At 34.9% G+C, this 22,343-nt stretch overlaps 1 pseudogene; it reads right to left on the reverse strand.

Moving 5' to 3' along the window:
• Window positions 1-2,385: 2,385 nt before the first annotated feature.
• On the reverse strand, window positions 2,386-6,632 carry LOC130940669 (trans-resveratrol di-O-methyltransferase-like; annotated as a pseudogene).
• Between the last annotated feature and the right edge of the window lie 15,711 nt (window positions 6,633-22,343).

The following is a 22,343-nucleotide window of genomic DNA, read 5'->3' on the forward strand; positions in this document are numbered from 1 at the left end:
CCCGGTTTGTCTCGTTCGGTCCAATCTTGAGCCGATTTCTTTAAAATTAGTGTCAAAATTCTCGTTTTAAATTTCTCTATCACATTAAATCATAAAAACCTCATTCCTCACTTTATAGAATATATTTTAATTTATGGGTTAATTAGTCATTAATTAACCGAGTTTTACAGGCTGAGGAAAGGAGGAAGTAGAAGAAGCAAAAGAGCTAGCACAACGTAAAAACTTTGAAGAGGTGTAGAGACGGTAATAGAATGTGGAGAGAAGAGAACTCAATGTTATAACTAGTGAGAGTAAAGAAAATCAGAATGTGAGAATTGAGATAGAGATATGAGAAAGAGGGACATTTAATTGAACCATGAAAAGAAAGAAAATAGCAGCTTCTCTCAAATCTACTCCAAAAATCACCGTTAATCTGCAGATAACGGCTTTTTTAAACCGACTCTAATAAAGCGCTACTATTTATCGTGTCTCTTGTAGTGGGCAATGAGTGGGTGAATAGTGATTAGATAATTTTAAGACTTCAACTTCATTATTTGTGGTCAGGATCTTAATGTCTTGCCAAGCAGTTATCTGTTGTATCGATAGTTTTTAAGATATCCTTATGTAACAATTTTTTGTTTTATTTGTTATTTTAGTTTATGTTATTTTCTGTATCAGTTTGTCTTTGAAAGTACTTTATGAAATTGATCTTGTTCATTATCTTTTGGTTTTGGTAAGTTAAATTTATCGAAAAGAATAAGTATGAAAAATAACTTGATAGCATATTTTATGCTCAATTTTTTTATGTTATAAAACTAATTAAATGTTTGATTTTTTAATTGATGACTAAAAAATATTTGTGAAGAGCATATTAAAGACTTAATCAATGTCTCTGTTTAAGGTTGAATGAATTTTATTTATCTTAATGCTTGACTCGATGTGAATAGTAATGGAATTCGAATAGTGAATTATTACTAATTTTAATTTATCTTTTTTGAGGATTTATTATTAGAATTATTAATTTTTTAAAAGTTTGATTCTAATCCTTTTTTCGATAATATTCCACATCCATGTAAAAAATATAACCAAGTCATCTAAGCAATTTTTTGTTAACGCGCCTCTCCTTTCTCCCTAAGTTACGTAAAATACACGCGCGCCCCCTGCTCCTCCTATTAACGTGCATAAAGCTTCTTCTTCAACGTAAACATTTTTCATCGTTAACAATCTTATTGCAATTTTCATATCTGCTCTGCTACTGCGTCGTTCTTCTTCTTTTTCTTCTTTGTTGTTCGTTGTTCTTCTCTACTGCTCGCCGCTCTTCTTCCTATTCTTCTTCGTTTTCTTTCTTCGATCTGTGGACTTCAATAGGCTATCAAAACAATGAATGATTCAATTTTAAATTAGTTGAATGATAGCGATTTGGATTATTCTCTTGAAATAAATCAAGCAGACGAGGTTTAGATTATTTTTTGAATCAAATTGAATAGAATGCAATTGCTAAATTCAATTGAATTAAATTGAATGGATGCAGGTGTTCTGAATTGAATGATAATCTCTAAATTGTAGACAGAGGTATTTTGAATTTGATTTTATATAATGGATAATATTTTGTTCAGTTAGTAGTGTACAATTGTTTCACCTTAATAACGTGTTCGGTTCATTATGTAAAAAGCTATTTTGAATTTGATTTTATATAATGGATAATGTTACGTTCATTTAGTACACTATACAATTGTTTCACCATAATAACATGTTTGGTTCATTATGCAGAAAGCTGTTTTGAATTTGATTTTATATAATGGATAATGTTCCATTCATTTAGTACTATACAATTATTTTCCCTTAATAATATGTTCGGTTCATTCTGTAAATCAGGTGTGTTATGAATGAACAATTTGTCTCAAAGGCCAGGATGATTTTTAAGACATTAGAAAAAGTTAAAAAATTTTACAAAAATTATTCTAAATTTATCAATTTTTTTACCAAAATAAGAAATACAACTTAAAAGGGAGAAGAAATTAAAAATCAACTAATTTAATTTAATCACATATCGTGAGTCCTCTCTCTCTTGGTACATTTGATCAGATAGAACCCTTTTGTCTTCTGTGTTTCTCTTTTTACAAGTAGAGATCTTTTGCAGCACCGAGTTGATTTGCTTATTTACTCTTTTTGAAATATATAATTAATCCTTATGTTTTATATTTGCTTGTCTTTTTATTAGTGAAATGAAAGAATAAAGCTAACTATGGAATATTTGGATGCTTGAATGGCTAGCTTACTTTAATTTCTTGATCACTGTAAGGTAAGCTATGGTCGAAAATAAGAAGATGATTGAAACATTACTACTAAAGATAAGATTATTACAAACATAAAACATGATATATCATTAAGAGAAGATTACAACAATAATAAGTCAGGGGCGGAGCTAGATAAAATATTAGAGGGGAGCCAAAAATATTTATACAATAAACTAAGACTAAAATAAAATTTTAAGGGGGGCTAAATTGAAATTTACATATAATTTACATGTAAAAAATTAAAATTAGGGGGGGCCATCGCCCCCCTTTCTCACCACCTGGCTCCGCCCCTGTAATAAGTTATTACTCATAACATTGATAAAGGAAGGCGTCCACCTCACACGCTTAGTGTAATGGTGGGAAGCCTTATCGCCTTAATTAGCATTGCATTATTTCCACAACTTTATGAAATGAGATCATAAAATTCTTATAGCGGTTTCTGCTTTTTCGTCGCCGTCATCTTTTATATTTTTATTGTAAGAACAAAAAAATTTGATCAATACTTCACTTAATATACTGACAAATATAAACATATATATTTTAATCAAATGAATCAAAATTAGAACTCTAATAAATCGAATTCTATTCATGTTTGAATAAAACATGTTAAATATTCAATCAATAATAAAAATATTTTTGTATGCGAAAGAACTCAATTGAACATATAACAATTAAGTGAATCAAAATTACCAACTCTAATGAACCGAACTTCATTCATGTTTGAATAAAACGTGTTAAATATTCAATCAGCAAGAAAAATATTTCTACATGTAAAAGAATTTAACTGAACACATAACAATCAGGTGAATCAAAATCAGCAACTCCAATAAACTGATCTCCATCCATGTTTTGAATAAAACGTGGTAAACATTTAATCAGTAAAAAAATATTTCTACATGCAAAAGAACTCAACTGAACACTTAATAATCAAATGAATCTAAATCACCAATTCCAATGAACCGATCTCCATTCATGTTTTGAATAAAACGTGATAAACATTAAATCAATAAGAAAAACATTTCTGCATACAAAAAAACTCAACTGAACACTTAACAATCAAGGAAATCTAAATCACCAACTCCAATGAACCAACCTATATATCACAGAATAATAACACATTTCCATTCGTATGCCCTAGTTACGCAAAAAGAAAAGGAATCAGAATAACTCAATCTACTAAACGAAACAACTCAATCCACTAAACTTTAAATCGAACTAGGAGAAATGCGAGATTGCGAGATTCAATGAACATTAGTTTTTTTATACATTTCGCAGTCTTTGTTTTTGTTTTTGTTTGTTTTTTCTTATTTCTTTCGAAACCTTCTCGCGATTCTTTAGTAAAAGTAGTTTCCACAGAAAATACGAACGAGTTTTGAGAGATTTTGAAAGAGATTTAACTCCAGTAGCAATTTCGAGGTTGAAGAAGGAACGTTTCATATTCAAGGCGCGAATAAATATGCTAACGTTTTGGAGGGTTTAGGCGCATGTAATACACGCTCATTTGATAGAATTGGATTTTTTTTGTGTTGAGTCAGTTTAGATAGATTTAGATGGACTTGGATGAAAAATTACATGAATATGTAGCATGACTGTTCTTTTTTTTTTTATGATGTTGGGTATCCTCAAAATTAAAGATAATATTTTATTCCTATTCAACACCTATTTATGTGAATTTTAATTTTTTTATTTTAAATAACAAATCGGAGGATTTGACTTGTGGTGAAGTAAATTTTTTTTACTGCAAAACAAATTGAAAGGTCTCATTAGCATGTTTCAAAAATTTTGCAACACTTAAATACAAATTCAACCCTCATATTTATATATTTAAAAAATTTTAAAATAAAAAAAATCATCTAACCTTCAAATTTATATATTTAAAAAAAAAAACTACAAATCCAACTCTTAAAATTATGATATCCACAAAAAAAATTAAATTTTCACATTATCAAAAAACACCACTAAAACCACAACACTTAAAATAAAAAGCTACATATTTAAGGTTTTCACTTCTTTCCAAGGCAGCAATATAGCATGTGGGAGATCTAGAAATAATGCACTCTAACTATTAGGGGTGGCAATTAGTAGGTAAGATAGGTTTTAATTCAATTCTAATTCGCTACGTACGGATTGATACTTTTATATAAATTAAATTATATCCTATTTGTAGGTTGATAATATTCGAACTCTACTCATCATTTTTAATCTACGAGTATCTAACTCTATCCATAAATTATAAAAAAAATACAATATTATTATATAATTTAATGATAATTTAAAATAAAATTGACTTTTATATAAAAAAATTATATTAAATTATTAATTTAATAATATTCTCTTAATGACTAAAATTTTTTCATATTTAATAAAAAAATTTTAATTCAAGATATACTTAAAACATATTTTTATATAAATACATAATATAACCAATTCTTTGGTTGCATTTCATTTATCTATAAGAGTAATCAGGTCTCAAACAAAATGCAACCACATGCAGACATGCTACTTACGTCCAGGGTCAATTAGTTAGTTGTTATTAGTTCTTTATTAGTGGTCCCTTTAGCCAGGTTCATTATATATATATAAGACTATACGTGTGTGTAATTAACATCATATATATGAAAAAAAATCTAGCATACCAAAAGAAATATTGTCAACCCAATTATGCCTAATTAAATTTCTATTTTTGACATATTAATTTAACGCATGCTTTATAATTATGAATATTGTTAATTTATTATTATATGCCATTTTTTGTTTTTTTTTTTTAAAATATAAGACTAACAATTTTATTAAAATTTGACCAACATTTAACTAGCAAAAAAATAAGTAATTCCATATTATTGGATAAAATCTCACACCATTAAAAACACCAATAATAATTAATTAATAACTACAAATCATAAAACTTATTAACCCCTTATTAACACTCCTCTTTTTTTTTGTAACAATTAAATAAGAACTCAATATTTGATATAAATGAAACCAATGATACAGCACACTTAATTATGAAAAAGGGATTATTATAGATAGAAAATCTAAAATAAAAACGTAAAATTCATCAAATTTAATAATAATTAATTTAAATGAGTTTTTTCTTGTGTAAAAGTTTTATTATACAAAATTTAATAAGAAAAATAAAAACAATACACCAAATTGTAAAATTTATAGGAAAGATATTTAAAAAACACAATAAAAACGTAAAACCAATACAACGTATAATTTATTACACAAAGTTTAAAAAGATATCACACTCAACTAATAATATAAGAGGAGTTAGGGTCTGCGAGTTTTATGATTTGTAACTATCAATTAGTTATTATTGGTGTTTTAAATGGTGTAAAATTTTATCCAATAATATAAAATTACTCATTTTTCTTTTACTAGTTGAATGCTTGCAAATTTTAATAAAAATACTCTCCTAGACTTTCTCATAATATAATATACGTAGTTTAAACTAATATTTGCAGAGAGGTTGAATCTATGATTTTAAAAGTATACATAAACAACTTAATTATACTAAAAAATGAAAGCAAGTGATAATATTTAATTACCTTCAAGAAAATGGAATTAGAGGGAGGAATAGCCTCAAGCATGTCCCCTCCAATATATTTAAGGTTGTCAATTCCTTCCAAGTCAGCAACAACACGTGGAAGGTCAAATACAGTGCAATCTAACTGTGGGAATGATTTGGCTATGGCCTTGGCAACAATTCCAGTGCCTCCACCAACATCGACCAACGATTCCAAACCCTCAAACACTCCCTTGCACTTGTCATCAAGTAACAACTTGCTAACCAATCGAGCATCACTTGCCATGCATCATTGAAAATTTCATTAAGTTTAGGCTCATGACAAGCATATGCCCAAAACAGTTCCCTATGTTCTGTTTCAAATGGTGTGGGATTGTTACTTTGGAACCATGTGGACAATTTATGCCATGGTTTTGTTAACATTGGATCAAGCATGCCAAGTAAGAACAGTGTCACACTTAAGGGATTGTCCTTAAGCAGAAGCATGCATGAATCAGTTAACACATACCCAACTTCCGGGTCATCGTTGGCGACATTCTTCGTTCCGAAGAAGCTGGAATGGATCAAGATTCTCATTAAACGTTGGATGGAGGAGGATTTTGATGGGTGGATTGGTAGTGAAGCTATGAGTTGTGAAAGTGGCATGGGTTGGCCATAATTGTGAATGGCATCAGGTATGCCTAATTCAACAGCACATTTAAGAGACATAGAGTTTATGAAATTGAATATGTGATTCCATATGTGGCTTTGAGCTTTAAGCAGTTTTGCTGCCTGCATTTCACTTTGGAATTCCATTAGGTTTCTTATGAAATAATGCTAGATCAATGGTATTTATAATTGTAGTATGGAACCCCATACTAAGGTATATATTTATAAGGCAATGGGTTGAACTAGTCTAGCTTTTTTCCTTTCCTTTTTTCCCCTGAATAAGTCACATAAAATATCATGGTATTATATCATTTAAGGTGGCTGCTCCGGCAGGTGGCTAATCAATACGTAACATTATGATGAGATATGGATAAAAAAATGAGATAAGATATTTTAAAGAGAAGGAAGTAATAAATTTTAAGATAATAAAATTTATATATAACGAGAGTTATAAATTGAATGATGATTAATTTTTTGCATTATTATTTTATCATTTTTTTAGAGTATTTAAATTTATGAAGACGACATGAAAATGATATTAAATGCATTAGTATTTATTTTATATTTATTTTTTAAAATATATATTATGTAATAATTTATATCAAATGCCAGATCCATTAATTATGAAATGACAAAATTATCGTTTTAATTAATTTATTTTATAAAAAAATTAAAATATTATTTTAATTTTTCCTGAAAATATTTTTTGTTACATTTTATAAAATACAAAAATATTTTTAGATATTTTTAAAGGATTAATCTTTAATGGGGTATTTTAATATTTTAAAATTAATATTTATGAGAGTATTTTAGTCATAGAATTAAAGAATATTTTAGTCTTAATCATTTTAAAAATTAAATTTATAATTTATAACATAATTAAAAATTATTCTCAAAGATTATTTTAATCCTTTAAAAATAACTAAAAGGATATTTTTTACAAAATGAAATAAAAGCTTTTTTGTGAAAAAACTAAAAAGATATTTTAATCATTTTTGTAAACCTAGCAAAAGTATAATTTAGTCATTTCATAATTAATGACAAGGAACTTTAGTATAAATTATTATATAACATATATTTTAGAAAACAAATAGAAAATAAAAGAGTATGCATGATCCACATGTTTCAATACTTATTTAATTATATAATTATATTAAAATTGGTACTTGTTTTTATATTATATATACTTACGGCCGGTCTCCGTCCCGCTCTTCAATTTTTTTTTTTGGAGAAAATGTCTTTTTGATCCGATTTTTAATTATTTGTCCCATAAATTTTGTACTTTTTAAAAAATATAAAAATTTAAATTGATCTTTATCTATTTTGATATATGTATATTTTAGTCTCTATAATTTATTAATATGTCAGTAAGTTGTCTATGTGAGTTTTTCTCTTTCATAATTGAAACAAATCGCTCCTAAACTTTTGTTAAAATATTACATTTCATAAAAAAGCATTATCTTATGAGTGTTCATAGTTATTTAGAATTTTTTCTTTATTTTTCATTGTCTTCGTTGTGTGTAGAGTAAAGATAACGCAACGAAGACAATTAAGAATAAAGCAAAAACCCTAAACAACTATAAACACCCAAAAGATAACGCCTCTTTATGAAACGCAACGTTTCAACAAAGGTTTAGAGGGCGATTTGTCTCAATTATGAAGGAGATAAATCCACGTAGATAAATTGCTGACACATCAGTAAGTGACCTACTCGAAACTGGTTGCAGGGACTGAAACGTCCATATATCAAAGTAGATAGAGACTGATTTGGGTTTTTATATTTTTTAAGGGGTGCAAAATCCATAAAAAAATGAATAAGGATCGAAAAGAGAATTTACTCTTTTTTTTATCCTTTCCTCCTATATATTATTGTATAAATATATTAAAAATTAGAATGACAATATCAAAATGAAAGATATGTTTTAGTTAAATAAATGTGTATTTTATTCTAACCAAGAAATATTAAATAGTTAGAGTTTTATTATTATATTTTCTTTTAAATATAATGATATTATTTTTATTTAAAAATAAAAATTTATTTTCTTTTCTTTTCTTTAATTTTTAACAAGCTAACAAAATAAAAATTATACAAAACTAAAATAATCATTTTAAAATATAATTAATATAAATGTAAAACCACACCAAAATTTAATAAAATTAAAGGGTAAACCATTCAAATGGTAACTGAAAGTTCATATCCTGATAAAGACAATTTCTAAATAATTACGAACGACACATAACACTTCAAAAGATTTAAATCATTCAAATAATTATATAAAATATGTTTTTAATATATAAATTTAATTATTAAATCAATTAAATAAATATTTTAGTAATTATTATTATTTATTTTTATATTTCTATAAATCAATAATTTTAATATATATAGATATTATTTTTAAAAATTATTACTTATTAAATAATTGAATTTATTAATATTTAATAATTTATTATAGTAAAATTTTTCAATAATTATAATATTTTACGTTATATCTTTTTAATAGGTATCTTGATTTTTTCTTATATCTTTATGAATATTATATATAAAGTGTTTTATTTACGGTATGTGAATGTAAGTTTTAGAATCAAATTTTTTTATTTAGTTTTTTTTTTCAATGATTTCTTAGCTATTTCATATAACAATAATGTGTAAAACCCGGTTAATTAACGGCTAATTAACCTATAAATGAGAATTTATTCTAGAAAGCCTAAAATGTGATTTTTATGGCTAAATGTGGTAGAGGAGATTGAGACGAGAATTTTGGTACCAATTTTATAGAATTCGGACAAAGATTGGACCGAACGGGCCAAATCGGGCCAACCGGACCCAAAGTGGGCCTTTGGCCCAACATAACTTAACCAAAACCCTAGTTTTCAGCACTATCTCTCCTCATTACACACACAAACACGCTGAATTAGAGGGAAGGGGGGAGAAGAACACTCTCTCAAACTTCTTCCTCTCACTTGATCTTCAAATCACCATAACTTTTGATCTAGAGTTCCGATTGCCGCCCCGTTTGCGGCCACGCGTTCACCGCGGAGAGCTCTACAAAACCCATACAATTAATCTTGAGGTAAGCCACGTGTTTCTGTTCGAAATTTCAGCCCTTATTTTCGAATTTCATGGGTAAAATGTTGAGATTTTGGGTTCTTTGATGTTATAGGACCCAACTCTCTTGAAGGAGAAGATTAATTTTGTCTCCTTGGACCTTGGGTGTGGTAAGATTCTCAATCCTAGTGTATCTTGTGATTTTATGATGTTTGGGTTTTGAGATGTTGTGTATGGGTATGATAGTTGTGGCTTAGGTTGTGTATGTGTGGATATTGGAGCTTGATTGGTGACTTTGAAAAGCTTGGGAAGGGTTTGGTGGTGAGAAATCTGTTCTTGGAGGTGTTGAGGCCTTGAGAGCTTGTGGATAAGTGGTTTGGAAGTGCTCCGGTGGAGCTTGGGAAATTCGGCTAAGGTATGGTTTCGGTTTCCCGTATCTAATATGTAATGTGGTAGGAAATACTTAGGCTAGAGGCCCTAAGATAGGCATTGAATTGTTGATGTTGTTGAATGATTGAGATATATGATGTGGTCATATATGTGATGATGATTATTGATGCCTTGGTGGTACGATGTATGAGAAATATGCATGTTGTGATATATGCTTGATGATTGGTTATGGTTGAATTGTGGGTTGAACCATGTTGATGGTGAGTATGATGTTGATTGTGTACAATAATGATTTATTGGAATTGGTGTTGTTGAGAATTGGCATGAGGGAGAATATATGATATGTCAATATGTTTGAGTTTGAGCCACTTGGGTGAAGTGGGTTAAAATGATGAAATAGTGATTTTGGTAATTTGTGGTAATGTGTCAATGTGTGAGTTGAGGAGGCTTGATGTTGAATTTGATACATTTTGATTGATTTCAAAGAAAAGGGATGAAATTGGCATGTTTTGATTGATTTTGAAAAGAGTTGAAAATGGTTTGTTTTGAAAATGGCATATTGTGGTTTTGTATGAAAATATGGTTTTGGGCATACTTTGACGGGACATAACTTGGACTACGGATCTCCGTTTTGTACCAAATCTGTTTAGAAATGAAATTGGATCCGGGATGTCCATGCCGTTCGAAGAACGGGTGAAAAACGATTTAAAATGAGGAAGTTATGTCCGTTGGAAGATTGGGGTGTAAATCTGCGAAATTCTGCAGCTTTTAACTTAGAAAATTTTTAGCAGAATGACCCCTTGCGCGTGGGCGCACATGGCGCGTACGCGCCGATCTTCCGAAAAGTGCCATCCACGCGTACGCGTGATGTGCGCGGGCGCGCCAATTGTGCTGCACCCAATGCCCAGCCATTTTCCAGAGAGTTATGCCAGAACTGTGCCAGTGTTGTGCCTGGGGCATGAGAACACCCACGCGTACGCGTGGTTGACGCGTGCGCGTCGATTGGCAAATTTTGGAATCCACGCGTTAGCGTGCATGACGCTTGTGCGTCGATGAGTTTTTGAGGCCATCCACACGTGCGCGTGGAGTGCGCGTACGCGCGGCCCTTTTTTCATCCCAAAGTTGATTCTTGAGTTTTAAAAGCCGAATCTCATACTTCTAAGCCTCCGATCTCACTATTTATGTCTTAAATCATTATGGCATGCCTAGCTATTAAAAAGGGGATAGTGAATGAGTTAACTTGCGAGTGAAGCAAGGGAAATATGAATGATCAATGAGGATCAAGATGATTATGTGAGATGCGGAGGATGGTGGTGGAAGTGCTTGTTATGCCATTGGCCGAAGGGCCGTGATTATTTGTGAATTGGCTGGTTCTGGATTGAACCATGAGCCGGAATAGCTGTGTATGCTATGAATATTGGCTGGTTATGGATTTAACCGTGAGCCAGAATGGCTGATATGGATGTTGATCCATGGATGAGGATTCATGCATGTTTATGCTGAATTATTGATAATTGTGATTTGCACTTCCACGATCAGGGATACGAGTTTCCCTGGGTAGTAGCAGTGGCTATCCACCACGTGCTCCAGGTTGAGACTTGATACTCTGTTGACCCTATGTCGTAAGTGTGGCCGGGCACTGTGAAAGACCCGGATGAGCTCGCCCCCGAAATATTCACCAGTGAGGGTGATGGATATGGATCATGTTTATGATCAAGTTTATAACGAGTATAACTCGAGTTGGGGATGCGCGACAGAGGGACAGTCCAATGGTTAGCGACCAGGACTTGTCGGGTTGGCTCTATAACCGACAAGATGATATCATCAGCCACTAGGGACAGGCATTCATCATATGCATACTATGTGAATTGTTTGAGATTGCCTATTTGATTGCATATTACTTGCTAATTGTCTAAATGTCTTAACTGCTCCTAATTGTATGTTCTTTGTCTGATATAACTGTGTTTGATATATTATACTCCTGTTGGTGGTTGGGAGGTTTGAAGGAATTGGAAAGGGAAGTATTAGTTAGACTGAAGAATCTTTAGTCAGATGCCCTTATATGGTTAGCTTGTTTATAAGCTTTGATATTATCTGGAGGAAGTTCTAGGATTGCCTTTGGCTTTCCTCTATTATTATGTATTATATATGTGGAAGCCGTTACCATGCTGGGGACCTCTGGTTCTCACCCATGCGGATTTTGTGGTTTTCAGATGCAGGACGTGAGGTTTCCCGCTGAGGCATGCTGGAGACTTCTAGATTTGCGAAGATCCTTTGTTTTCGGGACTATGTTTTGGTTTATATGTTTCGCTTAGATACTTTTATCTCCATTAAATAATACAAACTGTGATGACTCCTATTATGGGAGATTTTGGAGAATAGGTTTTATGTATTTGTGTCCCTTTGGGTTTCCTTTGGGGTTTTCATTATTTTATCATATGTATATATTGCTATGCTCGGACCGGTTATCTTCGCAGCCGGATTTTGAGTCTTGATATTCCTGTTTTTGACACTCAGTTGTATATATATAATCTCGCTTTGGTTATCCTTGTTCGTTACGTTATAGATCGGAGTGTTGCGCTTTTGAGTTGCGATTTTTGTTTACCCCTTTTTCTACAAAGGCTCCTAGTTATAATCAATCATTCATACTACTATACGTACTAAATTTTTATTTTTGAGGTCGTAATACCTTGCCATCTCTGAATTATGACTTAAGCATAAGACTCTGTATGGTAGGGTGTTACATTATGGTATCAGAGCAGTTCGTTCCTATAGAGCCTGAGGGATGGACTGACTATGCTTCTGTGCATTCTCTGTGTGTGTGTTATGTGCTATTAGTATATCTGCTTGATATAATTGGCATAAACGTTCATGAGCATGCATTTGGGACTTTGAAGCACTAGACTTCCGATATTGAGACTGATCAACTTAATATCGATTGTTGGGTGTGTATAGGAACCAGATGGCGCCTCGTGGACGCGGTAGAGGTAGTGCGAGAGGTCGTACAAATGCTCGTGCACCGGAGAATAACCCTAATGACCCGGTGAACTTTATGGCTGCATTGGAGAACATGGCTGCTGCTATGCAAGCCACTGCTGAAGCTCTTGGCCAACAGATGAACAACCATGGTAATGATGGAGGTGGAGTTCAGGGCCCGATGACCTTGGCAAACTTTTTGAAGGTTAATCCGCCTAAGTTCAAGGGAACTACTAGCCCGACTGAGGCTGATACATGGTTTCAGGCTATAGAGCGAGCACTGCAAGCACAAGTGGTACCTGAAGGGCAGCGTGTCGAGTTTGCTACCTATATGCTCACAGGTGAAGCGTCCCATTGGTGGCAAGGTATCCGACGTCTTCTGCAGTAGGGTGATAACTATATCACCTGGAATGTCTTTCAAGAAGAGTTCTATAAGAAGTACTTTCCGACTTCTGCTAGGACGGCTAAGGAACTTGAATTGTTACAGCTGAAACAGGGTACTATGTCCATATCAGAGTATACTGACAAGTTTGAGGAGCTGTTCAGGTTCTCTCGTATGTGCCAAGGGACTCCGGTGGAATATGAGGAATGGAAGTGTGTTAAGTATGAAGGAGGACTCCGGAGCGATATCTTCAGTTCAGTGGGGCCAATGGAGATTAGGACTTTCTCCAAATTGGTGAACAAGTGTAGGGTTGCTGAAGAGTGTGTGAAAAGGGCAACCGCTGAGAAAGGAAGTCACAGAGGTTCATTTCCACAGAACCAAGGGAAGAGCTTTGCACCTAGGGGTCCGTCTTTCAAGAGGGGAGGCTCTTTCAGGAGGCCCAACAACAACAACTCCCAAGGGAAGAAGTTTGGGAAGCAGCCTCAGAATGATCAAGCTTGCACTAGGTGTGGGAATCACCATCCGGGAGCACCATGCAAGGCCGGATGGGGTTTGTGCTACAATTGTGGAAAAGCGGGGCACAAAGCCGCCAATTGTCCGGAGAGGCAAAAACAAGGTACTGGGAAGGCACAACAAACTGGTCGGGTGTTCACCACTTCAGCTATAGGTGTCGAGGGATCCGAGACACTTATTAGAGGTAACTGTGAATTAGCTGGTCAAACTTTAAATGCTTTATTTGATTCGGGAGCATCACATTCATTCGTTGCATTTGAGGAAGCCCATGAGTTAGGCTTGAAGATTGTAACCTTAGGTTATGATCTAAGAGTGTACAATGCTACCCATGAAGCCACGATAACTAGGCTAGGATGCCCGGAAGTTTTCTTTAGGTTCAAGCAGCGTGATTTTGTTCATAATTTAATCTGCTTACCGATGATCGGTCTTGATCTTATCTTGGGATTGGACTGGTTATCTAAGAACCATGTTCTGCTTGATTGTTCTACAAAGTCGGTGTACTTTATGCCGGAAGATACAGAAGGGCCGGTCGTGGTGAATAATTATTACTTGAATTTGATGATGGTGAACTGTTCTGGAACCGAATGTCAGGGTATCATGTTGCTAGCCGCGGGTGTTTCGGGTGATGATCAAAGGTTGGAGCAGATTCCGGTTGTGTGTGAGTTTCCGGAAGTGTTTCCCGATGATATTGATGAGTTTCCACCTAACCGAGAGGTTGAGTTTGCTATTGAGTTGGTGCCCGGGGCGGGACCAATCTCAAGTGCTCCTTATAGGATGTCACCGTTAGAGATGAACGAGCTAAAGTCTCAGTTAGAGGATTTGTTGGGAAAGAATTTCATACGACCAAGTGTCTCTCCGTGGGGTGCTCCAGTGTTACTGGTTAAGAAGAACGATGGGAGTATGCGGCTCTGTGTGGATTACAGGCAGTTGAACAAGGTTACAATAAAGAATAAGTACCCATTGCCGAGAATTGATGATCTCATGGATCAGTTACAAGGAGCTGGAGTTTTCTCTAAGATTGATTTGCGATCCGGTTATCACCAGATAAGGGTGAGGGGTGAGGATATCCCTAAGACCGCTTTCAGAACTCGTTATGGTCATTACGAGTACACTGTGATGTCCTTTGGGTTGACGAACGCTCCTGCGGTATTCATGGATTACATGAATAGAGTCTTTCGTCCGTTTCTGGATAAATTCGTTGTTGTCTTCATTGATGACATACTGATTTATTCCAAGACTGAAGAAGAGCATGCGGAACACTTGAGGACCGTGTTGCATATTCTAAAGGAGAAGAAACTTTATGCAAAACTGTCTAAGTGTGAGTTTTGGAAGAGTGAGGTGAAGTTTTTGGGCCATGTGGTGAGTAAGAAGGGAATAGCAGTAGATCCGACTAAGGTGGAGGCGGTGATGGATTGGAAACAACCAACCACCATAACAGAGATAAGGAGTTTTCTGGGTTTAGTTGGCTATTACAGAAGGTTTATCAAGGGCTTTTCACAGATAGCGTTACCAATGACAAAGTTAACCCGCAAAGACACTCCGTTTGTTTGGACTCCTGAGTGCGAGGAGAGCTTTCAGACATTGAAGAAAAAGTTGACTACTGCACCTGTGTTAGTGTTACCCGAGCCGAATGAGCCATTTGAGGTGTATTGTGATGCCTCATTAAAGGGTTTAGGGTGCGTGCTGATGCAGCATCGTAATGTGGTGGCGTATGCCTCACGACAGTTGAGGCCTCATGAAGTTAGTTACCCTACGCACGATTTGGAACTCGCTGCGGTTGTGTTTGCCTTGAAGGTGTGGAGGCATTATCTCTATGGGGTTAAGTTCCAAGTCTTCTCTGATCATAAGAGCTTGAAGTATCTCTTTGATCAGAAAGAGCTTAATATGAGGCAGAGAAGGTGGATGGAATTGTTGAAGGACTACGACTTTGAGTTGCATTACCATCCGGGAAAGGCAAACGTAGTGGCAGATGCGTTAAGTCGGAAGTCATTATATGCAGCTTGGATGATGCTCCAAGAGGAGAAGTTGCTCAAGGGATTCGAGAGTCTGAAAATTGGTACTCAAGAAGTATCCGGAACCTTGTGTTTGAGCCAATTAGAAATCTCAAGTGACTTTAAGTCTGAACTCCTAAAGGCTCATCAAAATGATGAAGCGTTATGGAAGGTGTTACCGACCATTGAGCAAGGAAAACAGTGGAGAGTGTCGGAAGAAAAAGATGTGTTATGGAGATTCAAGGGTAGGATTATTGTGCCGGATGTTGGCACTTTGAGGCGAGATATCTTAAAGGAGGCACACAAAAGCGGATTCTCCATTCACCCGGGAAGTACTAAGATGTACCATGATTTAAAGGTGATGTTTTGGTGGCCGGGTATGAAGAATGATGTGGCGGAATATGTTTCAAAGTGCTTAACTTGTCAAAAGGTAAAGATTGAACATCAAAAGCCCGCCGGTATGTTGCAACCTTTAGAGATTCCACAATGGAAGTGGGAAAGTATTGCAATGGACTTTGTGTCAGGATTGCCAAGGACTAGGGCTGGTTTTGATGCTATCTGGGTGATTGTGGACCGACTGACAAAGTCAGCTCACTTTTTGCCCATTCGTATGACTTACACCCTTGAGGAGCTAGCACGGTTATACATAAAGGAGATTGTGAGACTTCATGGTATACCTGCTACTATAATCTCTGATAGAGATCCTCGTTTCACTTCAAGGTTTTGGGGTGCATTTCAGAAAGCTTTTGGAACCCGATTAAGCTTGAGCACGACTTACCATCCTCAAACAGATGGTCAATCTGAGAGGACGATCCAAACACTAGAGGATATGTTGAGAGCTTGTGTTTTGGACCAACCGGCGAGTTGGGATCGGTATATGCCATTAGTGGAGTTTGCATACAATAATAGTTATCATGCGAGTATTGGAATGGCTCCGTATGAGGCCTTGTATGGGAGAAAATGTCAATCTCCGCTATGTTGGTATGAGGCTGGAGAGAAAAGCTTGTTGGGGCCGGAAATGATAGCTGAGACCACCGAACAAGTCAAGAAAATCCGAGATAGGATGCTCACGGCGCAGAGTCGTCAAAAGAGTTACGCCGATCAAAGGCGAAAGCCCTTAGAATTTGAGGAAGGAGACCATGTTTTCCTTAAGGTTACTCCGACCACGGGAGTAGGTAGGGCGATTAAAGCAAAGAAGTTGAATCCTCGATACATTGGTCCATTTATAATCCTGGAGAGGATTGGACCGGTGGCGTATCGGATGGCTCTACCACCTCATCTTTCGAACCTGCACGACGTGTTTCATGTGTCGCAGCTTCGGAAGTACACTCCTGATGCTAGCCATGTGTTAGAACCTGAGTCGGTTCAGTTAAGGGAAGATTTGACGCTTCCAGTGGCTCCGGTCAGAATTGATGATACTAGTATTAAACGATTGCGTGGAAAAGATGTTTCATTAGTCAAAGTGGCATGGAGTCGAGGCGGTATTGAGGAACACACTTGGGAACTTGAGTCGGAGATGCGAACGGATTATCCGCTTTTATTCGCAGGTAATTGCATTTGAATTTTGTGGGCAAAATTCCCTATTAGGTGGGTAGAATGTAAAACCCGGTTAATTAACGGCTAATTAACCCATAAATGAAAATTTATTCTAGAAAGCCTAAAATGTGATTTTTATGGCTAAATGTGGTAGAGGAGATTGAGACGAGAATTTTGGTACCAATTTTATAGAATTCGGACCAAGATTGGACCGAACGGGCCAAATCGGGCCAACCGGACCCAAAGTGGGCCCTTGGCCCAACATAACTTAACCAAAACCCTAGTTTTCAGCACTATCTCTCCTCATTACACACACAAACACGCTGAATTAGAGGGAAGGGGGGAGAAGAACACTCTCTCAAACTTCTTCCTCTCACTTGATCTTCAAATCACCATAACTTTTGATCTAGAGCTCCGATTGCCGCCCCGTTTGCGGCCACGCGTTCACCGCGGAGAGCTCTACAAAACCCATACAATTAATCTTGAGGTAAGCCACGTGTTTCTGTTCGAAATTTCAGCCCTTATTTTCGAGTTTCATGGGTAAAATGTTGAGATTTTGGGTTCTTTGATGTTATAGGACCCAACTCTCTTGAAGGAGAAGATTAATTTTGTCTCCTTGGACCTTGGGTGTGGTAAGATTCTCAACCCTAGTGTATCTTGTGATTTTATGATGTTTAGGTTTTGAGATGTTGTGTATGGGTATGATGGTTGTGGCTTAGGTTGTGTATGTGTGGATATTGGAGCTTGATTGGTGACTTTGAAAAGCTTGGGAAGGGTTTGGTGGTGAGAAATCTGTTCTTGGAGGTGTTGAGGCCTTGAGAGCTTGTGGATAAGTGGTTTGGAAGTGCTCCGGTGGAGCTTGGGAAATTCGGCTAAGGTATGGTTTCGGTTTCCCGTATCTAATATGTAATGTGGTAGGAAATACTTAGGCTAGAGGCCCTAAGATAGGCATTGAATTGTTGATGTTGTTGAATGATTGAGATATATGATGTGGTCATATATGTGATGATGATTATTGATGCCTTGGTGGTACGATGTATGAGAAATATGCATGTTGTGATATATGCTTGATGATTGGTTATGGTTGAATTGTGGGTTGAACCATGTTGATGGTGAGTATGATGTTGATTGTGTATAATAATGATTTATTGGAATTGGTGTTGTTGAGAATTGGCATGAGGGAGAGTATATGATATGTCAATATGTTTGAGTTTGAGCCACTTGGGTGAAGTGGGTTAAAATGATGAAATAGTGATTTTGGTAATTTGTGGTAATGTGTCAATGTGTGAGTTGAGGAGGCTTGATGTTGAATTTGATACATTTTGATTGATTTCAAAGAAAAGGGATGAAATTGGCATGTTTTGATTGATTTTGAAAAGAGTTGAAAATGGTTTGTTTTGAAAATGGCATATTGTGGTTTTGTATGAAAATATGGTTTTGGGCATACTTTGACGGGACATAACTTGGACTACGGATCTCCGTTTTGTACCAAATCTGTTTAGAAATGAAATTGGATCCGGGATGTCCATGTCGTTCGAAGAACGGGTGAAAAACGATTTAAAATGAGGAAGTTATGTCCGTTGGAAGATTGGGGTGTAAATCTGCGAAATTCTGCAGCTTTTAACTTAGAAAATTTTTAGCAGAATGACCCCTTGCGCGTGGGCGCACATGGCGCGTACGCGCCGATCTTCCGAAAAGTGCCATCCACGCGTACGCGTGATGTGCGCGGGCGCGCCAATTGTGCTGCACCCAATGCCCAGCCATTTTCCAGAGAGTTATGCCAGAACTGTGCCAGTGTTGTGCCTGGGGCATGAGAACACCCACGCGTACGCGTGGTTGACGCGTGCGCGTCGATTGGCAAATTTTGGAATCCACGCGTTAGCGTGCATGACGCTTGCGCGTCGATGAGTTTTTGAGGCCATCCACACGTGCGCATGGAGTGCGCGTACGCGCGGCCCTTTTTTCATCCCAAAGTTGATTCTTGAGTTTTAAAAGCCGAATCTCATACTTCTAAGCCTCCGATCTCACCATTTATGTCTTAAATCATTATGGCATGCCTAGCTATTAAAAAGGGGCTAGTGAATGAGTTAACTTGCGAGTGAAGCAAGGGAAATATGAATGATCAATGAGGATCAAGATGATTATGTGAGATGCGGAGGATGGTGGTGGAAGTGCTTGTTATGCCATTGGCCGAAGGGCCGTGATTATTTGTGAATTGGCTGGTTCTGGATTGAACCATGAGCCGGAATAGCTGTGTATGCTATGAATATTGGCTGGTTATGGATTTAACCGTGAGCCGGAATGGCTGATATGGATGTTGATCCATGGATGAGGATTCATGCATGTTTATGCTGAATTATTGATAATTGTGATTTGCACTTCCACTATCAGGGATACGAGTTTCCCTAGGTAGTAGCAGTGGCTAGCCACCACGTGCTCCAGGTTGAGACTTGATACTCTGTTGACCCTATGTCGTAAGTGTGGCCGGGCACTGTGAAAGACCCGGATGAGCTCGCCCCCGAAATATTCACCAGTGAGGGTGATGGATATGGATCATGTTTATGATCAAGTTTATAACGAGTATAACTCGAGTTGGGGATGCGCGACAGAGGGACAGTCCAATGGTTAGCGACCAGGACTTGTCGGGTTGGCTCTATAACCGACAAGATGATATCATCAGCCACTAGGGACAGGCATTCATCATATGCATACTATGTGAATTGTTTGAGATTGCCTATTTGACTGCATATTACTTGCTAATTGTCTAAATGTCTTAACTGCTCCTAATTGTATGTTCTTTGTCTGATATAACTGTGTTTGATATATTATACTCCTGTTGGTGGTTGGGAGGTTTGAAGAAATTGGAAAGGGAAGTATTAGTTAGACTGAAGAATCTTTAGTCAGATGCCCTTATATGGTTAGCTTGTTTATAAGCTTTGATATTATCTGGAGGAAGTTCTAGGATTGCCTTTGGCTTTCCTCTATTATTATGTATTATATATGTGGAAGCCGTTACCATGCTGGGGACCTCTGGTTCTCACCCATGCAGATTTTGTGGTTTTCAGATGCAGGACGTGAGGTTTCCCGCTGAGGCATGCTGGAGACTTCTAGATTTGCGAAGATCCTTTGTTTTCGGGACTATGTTTTGGTTTATATGTTTCGCTTAGATACTTTTATCTCCATTAAATAATACAAACTGTGATGACTCCTATTATGGGAGATTTTGGAGAATAGGTTTTATGTATTTGTGTCCCTTTGGGTTTCCTTTGGGGTTTTCATTATTTTATCATATGTATATATTGCTATGCTCGGACCGGTTATCTTCGCAGCCGGATTTTGAGTCTTGATATTCCTGTTTTTGACACTCAGTTGTATATATATAATCTCGCTTTGGTTATCCTTGTTCGTTACGTTATAGATCGGAGTGTTGCGCTTTTGAGTTGCGATTTTTGTTTACCCCTTTTTCTACAAAGGCTCCTAGTTATAATCAATCATTCATACTACTATACGTACTAAATTTTTATTTTTGAGGTCGTAATACCTTGCCATCTCTGAATTATGACTTAAGCATAAGACTCTGTATGGTAGGGTGTTACATAATGTATTCTTTATTTTTTATTGAAATTGATCATTTTAAAATATAAACTAGAATTTTGTTGTTGTTTTATTAATCTATTTTTACTTTTATTTTCTTTTAAAATTATTGAAGATTTTCAAGTGAGTTGAGAAGGGAGTTAAATTAAAGAACTATTTTTAAATTTGAACAAACAAGTTATGCAAAATTCTAGTTTTAGGATATTATTTGTAATTTTATTTTTTGATTATTATGCAAAACAAAAAAATGCAAAAAATAGAAAAGAAGAAGAATGACATCTCGATATATCCTGGTTCAGATACGAAGTACAATGTGACCTGTATTCAGTCTCCATTACAATAATAGTAGAATTTTTACTATAATTAAAATAGATTATAATTACCAACTCCAAAAAATTTACACTCTTGTAAATCATCTAATTAAATTATCCTAAATTTAATAAATCAGCTAGGTGTTAGTTAAGGGAAATCAAATGTACTTTAACCCAACACAATTTTAAAATTAAAACTCTTAATCAAATTAAAGGTTAAATAACTTTTGTATAAGTTACCTTTTTTGTTTTTGTATCTCTCAATAAGTTTAAATGTAAACAAAAAAAAAAAAGCTAATTAAAAACACATTAAAAACAAGAAAAACAATGGTTTTTTTGTGGTTTTCAATATACACGAAAATAGTTTTTTTTTTAATGATTTATCAATATATAAAACTTTATATCTCTTCTTTAATGTAGAAATAATTTCCATTTTATATTAACTAGCTGATGTACCATTTATACTTGAGGTAGTTGGCATTAAATGGGATTTCTTTTTCTTTTTTCTATTCTTCCATTCGAAATATAGTAGCTCTTTATGATTATAATATGATTTTGGAGAGCTTTGATTGTCTTGATTGTGCATAATCTGTCCAAACATAAATTGCTATGGTCTTCAATGATATATTTATTAATGTTTTAATAATTATAGTAATCAGTCAAGAATAAATAATTGAATTTATTAATATTTAATAATTAATTATAGTAAATTATTCTTGATTGATTATTACAATGTTCATCATCCTAATGATTAGTTATAATAAAAAATAGTTAATTATGTTTATCATCACAAATCTTGACTCAATAATCTCTTTTTTTTATGACAAATATGATTAAATTTAATTAAGGAGAGAGTGTATAAATAATTTTTCTAAAATTTCAACAAACTTTCTCAATTTATGAGCATTCATCAATTAAATAATAGTTTAATCTTTACTTTTTTTTCTTTTTTATTATAATCTAAAATGAGTTCTGATTGGTGCTCAAAAAAATTATCTCTTACCAAGCCTAATAAATTCAAATATAAGTTGAATAAAAAAGTTATAAATATTTTTAATAAATTTACCAGTACTAAAATGAATAGTTATATATTATTTTTAACAAAAACATAAATAGATCAATATGATTGGATCCTGCATATGACATAT

Source organism: Arachis stenosperma, chromosome 7 (assembly GCF_014773155.1).
Source record: "Arachis stenosperma cultivar V10309 chromosome 7, arast.V10309.gnm1.PFL2, whole genome shotgun sequence".
NCBI lineage: Eukaryota > Viridiplantae > Streptophyta > Magnoliopsida > Fabales > Fabaceae > Arachis > Arachis stenosperma.